Below are 6,000 nucleotides of genomic sequence, written 5' to 3'. Positions count from 1 at the left end.
GACATTGTCAGTTTATGACTGTTCAGTAAACCATTCGGCCCGCGATTTAGGCTGGATTTTAGATTTTGGCCCCTTCTCTGATTGAGTTCGACACCCCTAAGTTAGATTCTCCTCCACCCATTCTTCTAGTTCTTCCCCATCTCAGTAAATAACAATACCACCCTTTCCTTTCAGTTACTCAGGACAAAAACCTTGGAACCATCCTTCTCTCTCAGTGTTCCTGTAATCTATCAGCAAATTAGTAGGATAACCTTTCAAAATATACATAGTGTTTAACTACTTTTCACCACTTCCACTACTTTATTCACCTCAATTCTTGATTATCTCTACCCTGGACCATCCAAGAGTCCTATAACTGGTGTATACGCTGCTGTCATTGCCTCCATTAGGCTAATCTCATCTCATTACAGCACTCAGAAAGGCTCAATTAAAATCAGGAGTCACTGCACTCCTTTGCTCAAAATCCTGTAAAGGTCTTCCACCACTCAGGGTAAAATTTACTCCTTTCAATAACCTGCAATGCCTCATAACATCTTACACTCTACCCTACCCTCCACCTTACCCTGGTCCAGACTTGCTCCTGCCATAGGACTTGCTCCTGCTATCCCCTTTGCGTAGAATTCTCTTCTCCAGGATGCTGCATAGAACAATTCCTCATTTTCTGTATGCCTTTAATCAAATGTCACATTCCCTAGTCAATTTTCCTAAAATTTGAACCCTGTACTTTACAAATGCTACTTCTCAATCATTTCCTAATCACTTTCTCTAATTTATTTTTTCTCTTCTCAACAGCTATTATCATGCCCTGTATTTATATATTTACCTTCTTTACTCTTTATCTCCTACAGAAATATAAATGCTATGAGAACCAGGTTTTTGTTTTGTTGTTTAGTCCACTATTATATCACAGAGTCTATAACATCTGCTACCCTAGCAGGTTCTCATAGATTCTAAATGGAATTAGTGGTTAAAGTATCTTAATTATGTGCTTTATTGTTTAAAACCCATCTGCAGTAGCTTCCCTGGGGCTTTTGATATGCATCTTAGATAACAGTGTGTGTTGGGGGTGGGGACAACTTGGCATACAAAAGCAATTTGGAGTCCAGGCATTGGTGACAGGGAGGAAAGTATTAGTGAGTCCAAAATGAAAAATGGGAAAAGAGTACCTAGAATGTATGCTGAGGATATTGGTCACTTGGACAACACCATCAGAAATATAAAGAAATTGAGAACATTATGAGAAAAAAAGAAAAGAAAAATCAATAAACCATACTTCACCCATTTTATAATTTTGCCTCATACAGGCTACTACCCTGTTTCCCTGAAAATAAGACAGTGTCTTATATTAATTTTTTCTCCCAAAGATGCGCTAGGTCTTATTTTCAGGGGATGTCTTATTTTTCCACACGCTAGGTCTTATTTTCAGAGGAAGTCTTATTTTCTGGGAAACACGGTACTTCTGCCTCTTTGCAAATTTGTAAACGTCCTCAAAAGGGACCTTTAAGCTGCAGTGTTTCCATACTCCATTCAGAAGATGGGCTCCAGAGGGGGAAAAAGTCCCATGGCCCCACACTCACCATTAACCTGCTCTGCGGAGCCTAGAGTGCCAGAGGGAAGTGAGGGGCAGATGGGTTTCTAAATTCTACCGTGTTCCCCCGAAAATAAGACATCCTCCAAAAATAAGACCTACTTACAGGTTTCCTTCTGAGTGAAATATAAGGCATCCCCCCAAAAATAAGGCCCCCCCCCCTAGGCTAAACATGAGAGATTTGGTCCACTAATTCTGAAAGAAAAGGAGTCATAAGAAATTCACCAGGAAATTCAGGAATTGGATTATGATGATGTTCCAGAAGATGATTGTCATTGAATAAATGAGTAAATTCTTGATACTGTAGGATTCACAGTTTGTCTGGTTTGTGTTGACAACTGCTGTACTACCGTACCGTATACAGGTAATAAATTTCCTTTATTTTCATTTAACAATAAATGTGTACCATATTCTTCTTCATGGAAAAATAAGACATCCCCTGAAAATAAGACCTAGCGCATCTTTGGGAGCAAAAATTAATATAAGACACTGTCTTATATTCTGGGAAACAGGGTAGGATATTTGTAGACAAGCAGAGCTCCATTCATCATACCTGCCACATCTCCACTCCTGTCTTTTGATTAAGAAGAGTTCATTCTTGCTTCTTCTGCCTGGAAGATGCCAGTGGCAGGATCTGAGTACTCTTTGTTAGGATGGAACAGGTTTAATAGCCAGTGACAAATAATAGAAGATACTCATGGAGATAGGGTAAATTATCCATGGTTTGCCATCTTCAGGGATACTCTTAAAAAAGTTTTCTTCTTCTTTATTTTTTTTTTATTATACTACAAAAAGGGAGAGAAAATACTCACAAGAGATGACAGTTACATTTTCTCAGATTATTTGTGGATCTGCTAGATAGGGAACTCTTAGCTACCCTTTTATTCACACTTACCCTCCATATCATATTCAGTTTAGCCTCTGAACTAGAGAAATAGTAAAAAGTAAAGACAGGAAAGAATAATTAAAACATAGACCTATTCCAGAGCCCTTCCATTACTAACTGGATTATTTTAACATGATTTTAGGTGTATTTGTGATCTTTATTATTCAAGTATAAATGATGTAATGCTTGAAATTATGGGAAGCAAAACAATGAACTATCATTCTTCAGAAAAATTATTCAAACCTTGGAAATAGAAAAAATATATTAATGGTTATTTTTTCAGTATGGTTCTGCATTGGAATTTCTATCAACATGGCTACTTTATAGTTCCATAGGCACAATGAGTAATTTGTTGATTTTATCCACTAGATTCAAATAATGTCTGTCCAATGGAATATCCTCAATGTTTATGATTTACTAAAGGCCCAGTGCATGAATTCATGCACAGATGGGGTCCCTAGGCCTGGCCAGCAATCAGGGCCTATCAGAGCTGTCTCACACAGTCCCTATTGGGGTGGGGCAGATTAGGGTCTGCAGGCCATGGGGAGGGACTGTGGGAGGTTGGCTGTGGGAGCACACTGACCACCAAGGGGTAGCTCCTGCGTTGAGCATCTGTCCTCTGGTGGTCAGTGAACATCACAGCAACTGGTCAACTGGTTGTTCCGGTCATTCGGTCGTAGCAGTCGCTTTGGCTTCTATATATATAGGTTATACTATAAGATACCAAACTAACAAAATCCTTGACTTCTTCATTTTACCTACCGTATACATAGGAGCTATATTTTTAACTTTAAAAATATAGTTTAACACTGTAATACTTTTTGCTAACATTCAAACAGCATCTTTTATTCTAGTGAACTTCCCTAATGGGACTAATTTCATTGATAAATTATCTTTCTTTTGCCTATTTAAAAATTGAAATATTACATTGATCATTTGTATTTCCTGTTTTCTATAAACATATCACTCATACATCCAAATTATGATATGGTCAATTCTTATATGTTCATAGGTCCCAATCAATGATGGCTATTTTGATGTCATAACAAGTTATTTGTCCTATTTAGCTACTTAATTAAGCAGTGAGCAATTAGAAAAATGTATTTAATAGTTAAAATTTCTTTTTTTTCTAAACTTATCACTCTGAAAACAGTTATAGAAGTCAAGACATATGAAACTACATTAATAATACACTGAGTTCAACATAGAAAAAAAACATTCTGACTGTCCTAGCAAAGAGTTAAATTAAATTATGAAATAAGGCACACAAAAGCACTAACATCATTAAAGGTTATGCCACAAAAAAACTTTTAAAATAAATAAAACTGAAATAGAACAATCACACAAGCTTTGCTACTATGTCTATAATATGGTACTTTCCAGGAGTGACAGTTGGCAAAGTTCTTAATATTCATGGATGCAATTCCTTCTTCAGGAAACCATTTCTTCTAGTTAGGGTCAATTTTTTCTTTATTACTCACATCCTCATCAAAGAGAAACCATAATAAAAGCAAAATGAATTATATCTGAAGATTATTATATATGATTAGAGTATTCTACAATTTGTTATTATTCCTTAAATATCCATTCTTGTAAGCTCATGCATTTTTAGCTATTTTATTCTAAAAGATAGATGGACATACTGGCATTAAAAGAAATAGATAAATGAAATGAGAAAAAAAATGGTAAAATTGCATAATAGAGTTTAGAAATACGATTTTTTTTTTCACTTTCTACTGAATAAATATCAGTGTTGGCTAATATAATTTAGAAAATGTTTAATATTTTTCTATGCCATCACTGGTAAATAATAGAGAAAATAGAGTTAAAAGGAAATAAAATATAAATAACACAAACTTCCCTTCCTAGTGAGAGTTCCTGTAATATCGTATTTAATTCAAATTAAAAAAAAAATCTAAAATCCTGTTCATCTGACATGTCACATTGTTTTGGTAAAATTTTTGATAAACACTAAAAATTAAGGTAGCAATTCAGTTCCTGTGCCTGTTCCAATGGGCCATCCATCAAGTTTAAATTATGAGTGTGTTTTTTTTTCTTAACAATTGTTTGGTGACAGATCAACCATAATTGATTTAAACACCTTCAAATATTAACTAGTATACACTAAAAACTTATAAAAATTTCAATCAGATTTGGCCCAAGGTCACACTAATATATCGCTCATCTTCTACTACGTAGTGACATTTGTTGAATATTACCTTGGGCTACATTTTTAGCATTTCTTCTGGCATGCTGAGATTAGATGTGACATTTCTTGGCCATAATAAAACACAAGGTCAATTCTGAAAAATATAATACTATATTCCATGCAATTTTATTTGCTTATCTATAGTACACAGGCAGTTCATTTTAAAGTATGGGATTTAGGAACCACTACTAGCACATGCTAAACTCTTCTCCTTACAGGATGCCTCCCCACATTGTCACAGCTTATATGACCACCCCTGGAGCCCACAGCAAAACTCCTGAGAAAGTAGCCACAGTGCAGGTCAGAATTCTCCAGCTCCTACTGTAAGAGGCTGAGAGAATTTATCCTCCCACTACCTGGGTAGGATTATAGTTTCATCAAAGAGAAAGTTTCCCACTGATATAATGTTATAAAGGATGATTGGCATATGTAAATCCACCACAACTATTATTCAACTCGATTATAAGTAAAATAAGATTTTGAAGAACACAAAACAAGAATCAACTATTTATAAAAGTACTTAGGAAAAAACAACTCATTGGTAAGTTTGTAATAGGAAGAACATTTTGAAATCTCATGTGTTATCCTTAATATTTTATTTTTTCCCCTAAAACTGTAAAAGAAAACAAAAAACAAAAAACACCACCTTTGGCCTGGGAGCCAGTTTTATTCTCACAATCTCCCTGTTGCATCCCCTTACCCTGATTAGAGTCAATTAGTAAATGAAAACATGAAAATATACTTGAATTTTGTTCTCTGAAAAATATGCAAGACTTGTGAAATTCAAGTATTTTCTCAACCAAACATGGATACTTACAAGTTAAAATTAAGATAAAAATCTTAAAAACCACTAATAATCTTCAATGCAAAGAACAATTGCAATTACTTCATGGTCTGATTATTGGTTCTGAGCTACATGGCACAAAAAACTAAATGTGCAATTATGTTTTATTTTAAGCTAGCTCTTATCTAACAAGGCACACCTAGAGGTGAGTTTAGGATCTTGATTATAGGATTTATTAACCAGGAATTCGGATTATCAAAAATTTTAAAAATAATGCCCTTACTCCTTGATTTAAATATCATCTACAAACAACAAATACTGTTAGAAGAAACTCAACGAAAGGCCAAAAAGCCTTCTGTCTGCAGCTTTCTGTCTGTGTAGGCATTAGGTAGTGTTACTCTATTTTGAGGGAGCCTACACTATGCTACTTTCACTCTCTATTAAATAAAGTGACTGTCGATATTTGGGTTGAAGCTATGGAGCACTTACAGCTCTTTATATCTATAAGGAGAGCAATGAGCCATCCAACCTAA

This window comes from Pipistrellus hanaki, assembly GCF_964339955.1.
Source record: "Pipistrellus hanaki genome assembly, chromosome: 10".
NCBI lineage: Eukaryota > Metazoa > Chordata > Mammalia > Chiroptera > Vespertilionidae > Pipistrellus > Pipistrellus hanaki.
Note: the sequence above shows the minus strand (reverse complement) of the source record.